Genomic DNA, 13,696 nt, shown 5'->3' on the forward strand with positions numbered 1-13,696 from the left:
AAGGGAAGGGAAGGGAAGGGAAGGGAAGGGAAGGGAAGGGAAGGGAAGGGAAGGGAAGGGAAGGGAAGGGAAGGGAAGGGAAGGGAAGGGAAGGGAAGGGAAGGGAAGGGAAGGGAAGGGAAGGGAAGGGAAGGGAAGGGAAGGGAAGGGAAGGGAAGGGAAGGGAAGGGAAGGGGAGGACTCAATGCTATGTCTGGTTGCAGCCAGGTGTAAAAAGGTGTCTGTTGCAGAGATGTGCACTCAGTTATCTCTGATCAGAGGTTAGATTACAATTGTGCTCCTTCTGTGGTACTCTTAACTATGCAATGCCAACGTGGTTGTGGGAGACGGTGATTATGTCCTGACTCACTCATCAAGGGGCCTGTTGACTAAATTCCAGCAGCATAATGTTTGACACTATTTATTGGTGGTGGTGTCTGAACTGGGAGGAAGCTTGGCTTCCAGATCTCATGGACAGAGGTCTGAAGAAACATCTTGTCCCTTGTAAACCGAGAACATTTGCTGAAAAGTGAGTAGGGTAACAATAAACATGGAGATTATGATGCAATTTCAGCAATTATTTTCCTAGATGGAGTCACTGTTACAAAAACAACTCAGCGCCAATGATTAAAAAAAGTATAGTGACTGTCACTGTCTCTGAAACCCTTGTGAAGATCCTTGTCTTGCCTGGCCATAGCACTAGAACTTGGGCAGTGTAATGTTTCAAGTGGAAAAGCTGAATCTACTCCAAGTCTTCAAGGAGCAGATCACTAGTGGTACTGGATGGAAACAGCAGCACTGTACTGATCAAGTTATGCCTTTTACAGGCATGATGGCATCTTCTGAATTTTGAACAAAGAAGCTATTCACAGATGGTTTAAAGTTCAATTACTTTGGACAAACATGGCAGACAGTGTTTGAACTTAGCTCAGGATTCAGCTAGTTTAAACGTCTAAGATGCCTGAGTTTAGCCTGTTTTCAAGATGCAGGAAATCAGTCTGTGAAAAGCTGAGAAGCAGCTGACATGTTTGAGCAGGCATCATCTTTTATGAGCTACTGGAAAAGCTTGCAGGAATATACAAATTTCAAGGATCTTAATCAGAAAAAAAGCCTCCTCTCTTTTTTTAAAGAAGGCCTTTTTTTTCAGTGGCTCTCTTAAGTGACTAGCAAGTTGTGACGAGGAGGTTAAATTACAGAGACTATTCCTGGCCTGGCACAGACTGAATGTCAGTTTTTTTCACTAGACAGGAGCTGGCCAAACCAGCAAACTTGGCTGGAGTGTGTGACATCATTGCTGCTGCAATAGATAAAGGACTGGTTGGTTCCCCCACCCACCTTGGGCTGGTATTTGGCTGAAATGTTGTGGCATGAGACATTGCGGTGGCATTTTGGCAGCGCTCTTGGGAGTTGCATAGCAGTGTGAAGTCAGCGCCACTGTATTCTCCTTGAGGTTGGGAGGAGAAGGGAGAGGGAGGGAAGGTTTATTTTTAATAAAAATCTTTGTGAGCTGGTTTCTTCATGTAGCTGTGTGGCAGCCACCCACAGCTCTAGCTCCAAATGCAGAACCTGTTGGTGTCTGCTAACTGAGGTTTATTCAGCAGTGTGCTCTACCTGCTGCCACTTTGGGTTTCCAGGGCCTCATCATGACAATGCACACTTAGTACTTCTTACTATGGGCAATAGGAAAATCTCTAACGAATTGATGACTTTTGCACAGGTGCATGTTTGTTCATGACACATATGGGAGCTCAAAATCTGATGAGAGGGATGGATGGAAACAGACCTGTTCAGCTATGTGTCATAAGGCTGAGACAACACTCCCAGCTGATGGCAGATCCTGAGTAGCCTGAGTGGGGTTGGCTCAGTGAGCTTTACTTCATAGTGCAAAAGAATCCTGCATGGCAGCATTGATCAGCTTGTGAACGGGTATTGAATGTGCTGCTGTCAGTCAATGATCACAGCACTGTTGTCTTCTTTGAGTATTTGGGAGAACAGACAAAAAGGTGTTGAAGAGCTAATGGTTACCCTGTGTGTCCCTGTTAGAGACAGGGAGCCAGAAGGATGTCAAAGAGAAACAAAAATCTTGCAGTCTGGTTTAGAATACCAGAACATCCCTTGTGCTGGCCTGCTTGAACTTCCAGGGGTGTGTGGGCTGGTCATATTGGGCATCATCAGAGGAAAACGCTCACTCTGGTCTGCCCTGCTGCCTGGGCTACTCTGGGCTCACTGCCTCTCTGAGCAGTTCTTGGGACACATGGACCAGGGGAAGGATCACAATACACTGGTGCAGGAGAGGAACCATCTGTCAGGAGAGAGAGTGGTGCTCCAGCCACCTTTCCTTGAATTGTCAAGCTTGTGGACTGAGATGGTCATTAGATGAAAGCTATTAGTACAAGCCTTCATTTCTCTCACCCAAGATTATTTTCATATCCACTTTGTGGTCATAAAGGGCAGCCAAAATGAATTCTCCTGCCTTGGGAAAGGGGAATCACTTTGCTCAAATAAAAATACCTGCTGCAGCTGGTGGAGGGGTTGGTCCACCTTAGAGTGAAGATTCCAAACACCGACAGAAATGATTAGCATAGAAGAAGATGTAGAAGAGGACAGGCTGGAAAGAGTCCAGAGAATGGCCACAAGAATTTTCAGAGGACTGGAAGACATGATGGAAGGCTGAGAGAACTGCGTTTATTCAGCTTTGAGAAGAGAAAGCAGAGGGGAGACCTCACAACCATGTCCGAATACATAAAGGATGGCTATCATGAGGAGGGAGACTCTTTACGAAGAGTCACATGGTAAACAGAAGGGGTAATGGGGATGGGTTGCTACTGGGGGGGTTCAGAATGGATGCCAGAAAAAAAAATTGTCACCGTTTGAAATATTAGATGTTGGAATAAACTCCCAAGGGAGGTGGTGGATTCCCCTACAGTAGACAGTTCCAAGGCCCAGCTCGACAGGGTGTTGGGCCACCTCATTTAAACTATATTCTTACCCTGAAAAGTTGGAGTAGATGGTCTTTGAGCTCTCTTCCAACCTGGTATCCTATGAAACTATGTATCTATGAATATTGGCTATTCTCACATCTCTGATCATTGCAGTGGAAAGCAAGTTGAAGGAACCATGTGCCAGTGTAGACTGGGTCCATTCCTCTTGAGGATTTGGCCTAGCAATTGTGTCTTGAACAGCTTGTCCTGGGCCAGAGAGGAGGAGAAATTGTTCTTGACTTTGGGCCAACTTCTGTTCTCAGTTACACTGGTATAAATCTAGAGTCATTTTACTGACGTCAGTAGAATAACTGAGAACAGAATTGGTGACTCTAAATACATCTACTTCCTAAGCCAACATTGGTGCATTACCAGAAGTCTGCATAAGTAACTGTAACATTAGTAAAGTAAAATCCAACATCTCTGAAGAGACAAACCTCACCTGCCATGTGGCATTCAGACCACTATGTGAAAGAAAGGGATTTGGAATCAATGCGACATTGCTGTGCCACCACATCATGCCTTCTGGACAGTTATGCTTTCCAAACCTGTCTTGCTCACCACTGACAATAAAAGTGCATTTGGGCTAAAGTAATTTTGCTCTTTTCTGCAATATTCACTAGAAGCAGACCTATGATTGGAGTCATAGATGTTGTGCCTTCCCCGACTGGACCAACAGAGCTGGCTACCAATCCAAATTGCCATCCTATGGACTGTATCATCTTTTGGAAATGCATTTGTGTGTGTGTGATGGGATGAGGATGTCCTCATTTAGCTTGTCTTCAAAATTTCACATGGAATAAAGATTCTGAAGGGAATTAAAATTATATATTTCAAAATTTCGTTCAGCATTACAAAAAAAATCACATTATTTCACTGGTTTTGCACTGTATTGCACGAGAAGGAGCATGTATTATACAGTAAAGTAGTTAAATAGTATGTAAGTGCTGCCCTTAAGCCAGAGAGGGTCTATGAACTGAAACTTTATGGTTTATTTTCCATGTCAAACAGTACTCTGGTAGTATTGCAACAGTTCTGAAATTCCCCTAAGTAAACATTCCAAATGATCATAAAATCAATTTCAATTATTTTTCTAGAAGAAACATTGTTAGAATTAATATAATTGTGATTTTGTTTAGTCAAACATTTTTTTTTCCCCTAAAGGAAAGACAGCTGAAGTCTTTTTCTCCCAGTTAGCTCTGGTGAAGCTAGTGCATCTGTTGCCATGGGAGCCAGAACCAGGCACTCATCAGACTCACAGCTCAAGGAAGGTCACTGCAACCTACTGGAAGCATGAATGCAAGGGGGGAGTGTACCTAGTTGTGCTAGTTTGAAGCAAGCTAGAATGTTTTGGCAAAAGAACTAGATAACAGGCAGTGAAATGAAAACAATTGATGTCAACTTCTCTCACAGTCTCACTGAGAGCTCTGGGAAGAAGAAGTAAACTTTCTCCATTTTGTCTCTCACTCTTGCTTTTGCCTTAGACCGAGACACATCTTTCTAACATCACTGCTTTCTAACTCTGCTCCCTAACCTCTTGGCTGCACCTCTCTTCTTCCTGAGAACTGGGGTAAGGTTGAGAGGGGCCGGGGGGAGGTGTTGGGGTGGTTTGAGAGCCCCTCCCGGGGACTCAGGTTTCTGGGAGGGGAGTTGTGCTTTTGTATTGTTTATCCTTTGTATATTTCTGTATATAATTGTATATAACTGTATATATTGTAAATAGCTGCTTGTAAATTCTGCTAGCTGTAAATAAATTGCTTCATCTATATTCCCAGGGTCCGTCTGAGTTAGCTGGGGCAAATACAAAGTGTGGGGGGGCGGGGTAACCCCCAAACCATCACACTAGTTTATGACTATGTGCTATATATTCTTCTCTGTGCTCTTTCCCCAAAGGATGTCAGCCTCTTCCAGACCTTACTTGGAATGCTTACCTCTTCAGCTCAGACCACAAAGCTTCAAGCACTGGAAGATGAAGACCTCACGTGAAGAGAAATGGGAGGAACAGAGATGGCTTGCAACAGCTATGGAGAATCATGGCAAGTCTTTCTACCTTTCCCTTTCTGGTTCACTGGCACAGACCCAAAAGTTATTTCCAGCTGGTCTCTGGACTGCCTTTCCCAATGTCCTCCAAATGCTTCATCCTGTCAACAGGCCTGTCAAGGCTGGAAGAAGGAGATGTCTCTCAGAAAGAGTTGTACCTGGACTGAGACTTTCCTGCAACTCCTGTTCATTCTTCCCTTCCTTCACCTGAGCCCTATTCCCTGTCTTTGAAGACTCAGTGACATGCAGAGACGATGGACAAAGGCAAAGGCACAGAGCTCACGTCTAACACAGGCAAAGGGCAGTTGCAGCACTTGACAAACAGCACAAGTCTACGAGAATCACAAGGCAAAGGGATGGTGCTCCTCTCATGACCTGAAGTCAGCACAGACAGGTGACATTTAAGTAACTGAACCCAAATAGTGCACTTCTTGGCATTAAATGTCTGACTGGAAAAGGCCACTGTCTGTAACCGGCTCAGTCATTATACACTGAGATATTTATACAGCTCCCCAGTAATACGGTATGTGAACACCTCATGTCTATTTATCTTTACAAACTCCCACTGTGAGCAGGATTTCTGCCTCATTTACAGACCAGCAGCTAAGGACCAGCTTCATCTGCCTGATTTGTTCAAGATCAAACGGTGCCTCTGTGGCAGGGAACCTAATTATATTTTCTGAATCACATGATAAAAGCTTACCCTTGGTCAGGTCAGGCAAAAATGTGCCTTCCCACTACCCTTCACAGGGCATGGTACTTCAGCATGAGTCTGCAAAAAAAACCAAACAAAACAACAAAATCCTTTCAACTGAGTATGGTGCTGAGCTGGGCATTTTATTGCATAGTGAAATACATCCAGATTTGCAGGTAACTGACTTACTTCAGAGATCACAGCTCCAGCTCAGATGCTTGATACCTATATATCTCTGAGATCATGAAGGCTCAAGCCTTCCTCACTAGTTCAAGGTGATAACTGACATTGCATTAGTACAGCCCCCTCAGTGAGCACTGGCAGGATTCTGGCTGCTAAGGCAGGTATTCATCTCCTTTTGTTTAGTCTCAAGAAAGGCTTAGAGCATGAAAGCTTCTGAGTTTTCACTTCCTGTGTGAGACAAAGGAGATTTTCCAACATTAAAGGGAAAGCTGTTGAGTACCACAGCATCACAATGGCTAAAGATGAGAGCTGACAATGGAGGACAGAAAGAAAAATGCATGGACAAGAAAACAAACATGATGGCTTCAATGTCTGGTGCTCAGCATGCCAGGCAATCCCAGCCCCGTCATGGGAAAAAGTGTGTTAGGCACAAGAAGGAAGCAGGTACATTCTCCTCTGTGACCTACACAAGGAAATCTGCAGCTAGAGACCAACCATGCCTCGTTCCTCTTTTGAGGCTGGGAAATCTGAAATCTTCCCTCATTTACACTGCCCTCCTCATCAGTCCTAGCACCCCAATACCATTTGCACTGCCAAGTTTACACCTAGACCATTTAAGCTCCTCGACAAAGAGAATCTGACCCACACCCACTCATGCAGGACATAGTCTCAGGAAATAACAGGCTTGTAGAAAACAAGTATTAGTCTGTTACTGTTAGTCTCACATGCTCCTTTCCTTTATATATTCCCATATTTCTAGGCTTTGGACAAGGATTTTGCAGAATCTGATTTCTATAAAGAAAAGAATTCAAGCCATTTGTATGTGGTAGTGACAAATCATTTGAACTGGTTTTCTCACCCACTGAATGCAGCAGGATTTAGGAACACACAGTATCCTGAAATACCTGTCTTATGTTGCCAAAGACAAATAAGTAATTGTGCCAGAGGAGGGATGAGAAGGTGAAAGCTTTAATTTTCAGCTGGCTCAGGTTGCAGGAATAGAGCTATTTCTCACTTATACCTTGCTATAGCTTTCAAGCACAGTCAAAAGAGCTCAGGCAGTGTGGCAGGGAGGGAAACACATAGTTATATACAAGCCAGAGGACGACTCAAGCACACAACCATCCACTCACTTAACATATTTGATAAAATTTGTTCCTCAATTGTTTGTGATTATAATAGAGTCATTCCATCTGAAAGACAAAGGCTGTGCCTTGCCTTATTCCTCTCTGCTATCTGGAATGTGGCCATATGACAGCTTTCCATTATGGGAGGACTTTGAGAGGGCAGAGAAGAGTCCACCTACACTTGCCCCCAGGCATTATCTCTATAGGACATAATACTTTCCTCCTTTTGAGGAGCAAAAGACAGACAGTGATCTTTTCCTGAGCAAGGCAGAAGCTCATTCCAGTTTCCTCTTTGCTGTGCAACATGAGTTGGAATTTTTTTCCCCAAAAATGCAGACTCTTTCTTCCTATTCAGAGTCTGATTCATTGTTATGATTTCATGGTGCATCCCCAAGGCAATTTCTTGTTCTTTTACAGCTAATCAACATGCAAAGGCATTTCTTGTGGTTATTCTGTAAAGGATATGTGCAGAAGTCATACAGGAAAATAACAAGAGTTTTAAGCAGAATCCAGTCTTGTTACCTAAGAGACAGGCCAATGACTATGCCTGAATCATTCCCTTAGCAACCTCAGCAATGCTGTCATCATAGTGCCTTTCCAGATCTCCCAGACCCTCTGAAGAACCCTGCAATCAGGCATTATGATCACCCACAGTGCTGTTCATCAAACACATTTTCCTCATCCCTATTCAATTCTCCCCCACATCCCAAGTGGCCGTTCAAGCAATTTATCTCTGGATTCAATCAAATTCACTGAGAGAATAATCTCTCAGATTTGCAGAAACAGACCAAGTCCTAATCACAGTATCACAGTATCACAGTATCACCAAGGTTGGAAGAGACCTCACAGATCATCAAGTCCAACCCTTTACCACAGTGCCCAAGGCTAGACCATGGCACCAAGTGCCACATCCAACCTTGCCTTGGACTGCCCCAGGGACGACGACTCCACCACCTCCCCGGGCAGCCCATTCCAGTGCCCAATGACTCTCTCAGTGAAGAACTTTCTCCTCACCTCCAGCCTAAATTTCCCCTGGCGCAGCCTGAGGCTGTGTCCTCTTGTTCTGGTGCTGGCCACCTGAGAGAAGAGAGCAACCTCCCCCTGGCCACAACCACCCTTCAGGTAGTTGTAGACAGCAATAAGGTCACCCCTGAGCCTCCTCTTCTCCAGGCTAAACAATCCCAGCTCCCTCAGCCTCTCCTCGTAGGGCTGTGCTCAAGGCCTCTCACCAGCCTCGTCGCCCTTCTCTGGACACACTCAAGCATCTCAGTGTCCCTCCTAAACTGGGGGGGCCAGAACTGAACACAGTACTCAAGGTGAAGTCTAACCAGTGCAGAGTACAGGGGCAGAATGACCTCCCTGCTCCTGCTGACCACACCATTCCTGATACAGGCCAGGATGCCACTGGCTCTCTTGGCCACCTGGGCACACTGCTGGCTCATGTTCAGGCAGGTATCAATCAGTACCCCCAGATCACTCTCTGTCTGGCTGCTCTCCAGCCACTCCGACCCCAGCCTGTATCTCTCCATGGGGTTGTTGTGGCCAAAGTGCAGCACCCTGCACTTCGAGCTATTGAGTGCCATCCCCTTGGCCTCTGCCCATCTGTCCAGGTGGTCAAGGTCCCGCTGCAGAGCCCTTCTGCCCTCCAACCCAGCCACATCTGCCCCCAGCTTGGTGTCATCTGCAAACTTGCTGATGACTGACTCCATGCCCTCATCCAGATCATCTATGAAGATGTCAAAGAGGATGGGGCCCAGCACAGATCCCTGAGGGACACCACTAGTGACTGGCCGCCAGCTGGATGTGGCACCATTCACCACCACTCTCTGGGTCCGGCCTTCCAGCCAGTTCCTAACCCAGCACAGAGTGTTGCCATCCAAGCCGTGGGCTGACAGCTTAGCCAGCAGTTTGCTGTGGGGGACAGTGTCAAAGGCCTTGCTGAAGTCCAGACAGACCACATCCACAGGCCTCCCCACATCCACCAAGCGGGTCACCTGATCATAGAAGGAGATCAGGTTGGAGAGGCAGGATCTGCCCTTCCTAAACCCATGCTGGCTGGACCTGAGCTCTTTGCCATCCCTCAGGTGCGCAGTTATTGGCCCCAAGAGAACCTGCTCCATCAGTTTCCCTGGCACTGAGGTCAGGCTGACGGGTCTGTAGTTCCCAGGTTCCTCCATCTGACCCTTCTTGTGGATGGGGACCACGTTGGCCATTTTCCAGTCTCCTGGGACCTCTCCGGTGAGCCAGGACTGCTGGAAAATGATGGAGAGTGGCTTGGCCAGCTCAGCTGCCAGCTCTCTCAGCACCCTGGGATGGATCCCATCTGGTCCCATGGACTCGTGGGTGTCCAGATGACTCAGCAGGTCCTGAACTAATTCTTCATGAATTTCCAGGGGAACACACTGCTCCCCGACCCCATCCCCCAGTTCAAGAGGCCACTTGCCTTGAACTCCTCCCTCCTTACTGTTGAAAACTGAGGCGAAGAAGGCATTCAGGACCTCAGCCTTTGCTTCATCATCAGTTATAGTGTTCCCCTCCTGGTCCAGTAAGGAGTGGAGGCTCTTCTTGCCCTTCCTTTTAGCATTGATAAATTTATAAAAGTGCTTTTTGTTATCTTTCACGGAAGTGGCCAGCCTAAGTTCTAGCTGAGCCTTAGCCTCTCTAATTTTTCTCCTACATAGTCTGGCTACCTCCTTAAACACATCAGGAGAAGCCTTCCCCTCCTTCCAGAGGCGATACACCCTCTTTTTCTCCCCAATTCCTTCAGGAGCTTTTTGCTCATCCAGGCTGGTTGCCTCCCCCTGCGGCTCATCTTTCGGCACGTGGGAACTGCCAGTTCCTGTGCCTTCAGGAGCTCCTGTTTAAAGTATGTCCAACCATCCTGGACCCCTTTGTTCTCAAGGACTGCTGCCCAGGGGACATTGGAAATAAGTTCCTTGAGCAAATTGAAGTTTGCCCTCCTAAAGTCCAAGGTGTAGGTTTTGTTGAAGTGCCTCCCTACCTCCCTGTATATTGAAAACTCCACTAACTCGTGAATGCCACTACTTGAAAGCAAGTTGGTCAAAACAAAGAGTCCCAGTGAACAGCATTATGATGAGGAATTTTCTCCTACTGTCCCGGGACAAACCTTGGATGTGGCTTGCAGGGCACAGTTCCCTCTGATCATGTTGCTCTTGCACCAACATCCCAGGAAAGTCCTGGATACTTCCGTTTCTAAACAACAGAGCTCAATGCTTTGAAACATGCAAAGGGGATAGGGACACATCTAAAATCCATCTCAACAGAAGCCATCAGAAGTGTGTAGAACTGCACAAGGGACTATAATGAAGCTGACAATCTGACTTCAAGGTTTGTTGGCTTATGTCTGATACAGGTAAAGGCAATGGATAAAGGCGTATCTGAGACTGAGGATCTGCACTAGGTATAAACTGCCAGACACTGCTGTTTGGTCATTAAGATGTAGCCAAATGTTAACTACCTGAATATCTTGCAGAGACTTTTAAAAAAAATTGCAAGGATTTTAAGCTCTATATTTTCCAAGTGGAAAGAATGAATTAGGTGGCCTTTATGAACCTGACTATCATAGCTCTGTCACACCTGCCAAAAGAGCTTCAGATGTTGTGTGCAACAGGAAAAGTGTCCCTGAAACTGCTGGGATGTAGCTATGCAAGAGGCTGAAAATAAAGCTGCATCATTGTTTGACCTGCTTGGCTCATAATAAGATTGGTTAGACTGTTACCAGATGATTTAGATTAATCATTACTAGCTAATGTCTTCTTATACATCATTATTTGCAAGCACAGGAGATGGATGATAAAGAAACCTGGGGCTTGAATTAAATATCTGTTTTTCGACACTCATCCAAAGAGGATCATTTGACAGGGGAACTCAAGAGAAAGGGAAATCTTACTTCTGGGAAAAGGTCAACCTCTTATGGCTTCAATGCTGCCTTAGTTTCTCTGGGGCCTCCCAGAGACAGGAGTCTCAGTAGTAGTCTATCTGACACTTGAAAGGCATAAAAACCTGGTAAGCAGAAACAGTCACTGTACACAAAGCTCAATACACATACCAAAAAATCCCAACCAAAACCCTAGAGATATCTATGTATGAGTAATCACTAATCCACCCAAAAAACATATACCCTTTTCTCAAGGGTAAAGTTCCCCTATCAGTGCACACATGCAGCCCCCACTGTATTCCCTTCCCCATACACCTGTCAGCTGCCTCACAGACTGCTGGTCCCAAAATGCAACTCTAGCTCAGGCAATGTACGCTAGCTCTAAAAGCAATGGACTCACACGCTCATTTATAGTAGACAAAGCTCTTGGTGTTCTGGCACCCTGGCTGCAGGCAAGCCAGTTCAGCAAAGCCTACAGCTAAAAACCTCTAGAAACTGCCTCTGTCAGCAGCTTTCTGTGTGTGTAAACTCAGCTCGACTAAAGAAAGGAAAGACTGATACAGATGAGTGGTATTTTCTCCCAGCCTGGCTTATAAGGTTAGTTGGCTTCTTTCCGGGTCTTAGAGACAGTTACACTTTCATGGGCCTTGTGCACAGCTCCAGTAACACAATCACAAAGAAGACAAACACTGCAGTGAAGCAGGTAGGAATGAGAGGGTGCAGAGTGAAATTTCTTTGTGCTTTAGGTTTGTGCTGCAGGGACGTAATTATACCTGCATACCTCTGCCTTCAGGTTCACTGCTGCCTATTTGTTATAATTGCTTTATTAACTAAGTTGTGAATATATGTGTAAATACTCTCCCAGTGACGAGCATGGAAGGATGGAGACATGAAGTTGTTTTGAGGTTCCAACATACTGAGACTCTTTTATTTGTTAGTATTTTCCACAGGCCTTATCCTTTAAGCATTTCATGGCACACATTTCCACTTTACATGGTCAGTTCCTTGAGGAAGTGAAGGAAAAGGAGCCATAGATGTTCAGCCTGTCCAGAAACTTATTTCTTGTTCTTGTCCCTTTTCACTTTCCTTTCTCTGCAGTCTTCCTCTTAGCAATGGCAGAAGACTAGTGAGAAACCTTCTAGCTGATACTGCACAGAGTCTGTGTGAACTAGATGCTTTGGCCTGCTGCTGGAAAACTTTTCCCTATTCAGATTTAATTCGGTTGTCTCTTGTAGGCCACTTATAAAAGCATTAACAATTTGTTTTCTCAAGCTCAATTTTACCTTTTTCTATTCTTATTTTGCTGCAGCTAGCTTAATAAAATGCATTTCCTTGGGTGGCAGATTAAGAAATTCTGCAGCAAGTGGACTTGGAAAAGCTTATGCTGTTAAAGAAATCTTCCACTGATGAAAACTGGATAGAAGCCACAGTGACAATCATTTATAGTGGCTTCATACCACTGCCTAGGTATTTGAATTACTTTACTTTTTCAGGCTCCAAAGCATACTAATAACTTCCTATAAAATATTTGAACTATTCTCTGTTTGTTTAAAAAAAAAAAAAGAAAGCCTTCAACCCCCTCCCCCCCATACAAATATCTGAAATTTTACATTGCATCTTATCCATAGGCAGGAAATAATCTGGAAAATAAAATCAATCCATATCTGCTCAAAGTTGCCTACAGCACAATGTGCAAGACAATTAAATGGAGCTTCATAGTGATTTAGTGGTCTTTAAAAAAGATCACACCCCCTTTACCAAGTAATTATATGTCATAAACAGTAACCACTGCACACAAATCTCTATGTATGCTGCTTTCCACACACAGACATTCAGAGATGATCCTGCATTTTTCAGAACAGAAAAAAATTTGGACAAAAAGAAAGGACTTTCCACCTCTAATTACTGAAACAAAGACATAAATGTTGTTTGATTTCCCTTGCATGATCAATTACACAACAGATTCCTGAGTGCACACATATCCACATGCTCTCATTCACACCATTCTTCACCAGCTCCCTGCTTTAAAAACATACATATGCTTTTCCCTTACCTTCTGTGCTCCAGCTTCCTGATCAGGGACAGTTCAGTGCTGCTCTTTCTTCCCTTAACTCTAAGTCCCTGCACATTTGCCAGCAGACTACTCACTATTAGCACTTCCCATTTATTTATGTGTTTCAGACTCTCCTTCAGAACATGGCTACCTTAATAGAAGCAATCCCTGGAAAACAAATCAAACAATAAAAGTGGAGGAGCTAACCCTTGAGCCCTCACAGACCCACCCAGCCAGGTGAAGAAGTGAGCAAGGAATCCGAAGTTAGTAAAAGGCATTTAAACAGTTATCGAGCAAGGGGAAACCAAACAGAGATCATAGTGGGGAAGAGGCAAACATACGTATTGGAATAACCATGCGGTGTCAAGTAACAGACAGATGAAACAAACAGTCATCAGCTATTTTTACAGTCAGATTTGCCATTGGTAATGCTTCAGAGATAACTAACACAGCAAGTAACGCTGTGCTGGCTCGCTCCTGCCACTGATTCAAACCTTAAAGCACTGCATTTTTGATCTGCAAGTGGGAGTCAAAATGGTTATTAAGGTCACCAGTAAGAATACCGTGGAAGAAGGATGCATACGAATAAGACATTATTGTCTGAGGGTGCTTATTCATAAATAGCTCATTTCATCATCAAGATTGGACAGATATATATCATGCTCTTGGAGCGAGGACCCCACTGCACTGTTCTTCCAAAGCAAACAAGACCAGCCGCCCTCCTGGGAGGCACGTGCCAGC

Source organism: Pogoniulus pusillus, chromosome 6, assembly GCF_015220805.1.
Source record: "Pogoniulus pusillus isolate bPogPus1 chromosome 6, bPogPus1.pri, whole genome shotgun sequence".
Classification (NCBI taxonomy): Eukaryota; Metazoa; Chordata; class Aves; order Piciformes; family Lybiidae; genus Pogoniulus; species Pogoniulus pusillus.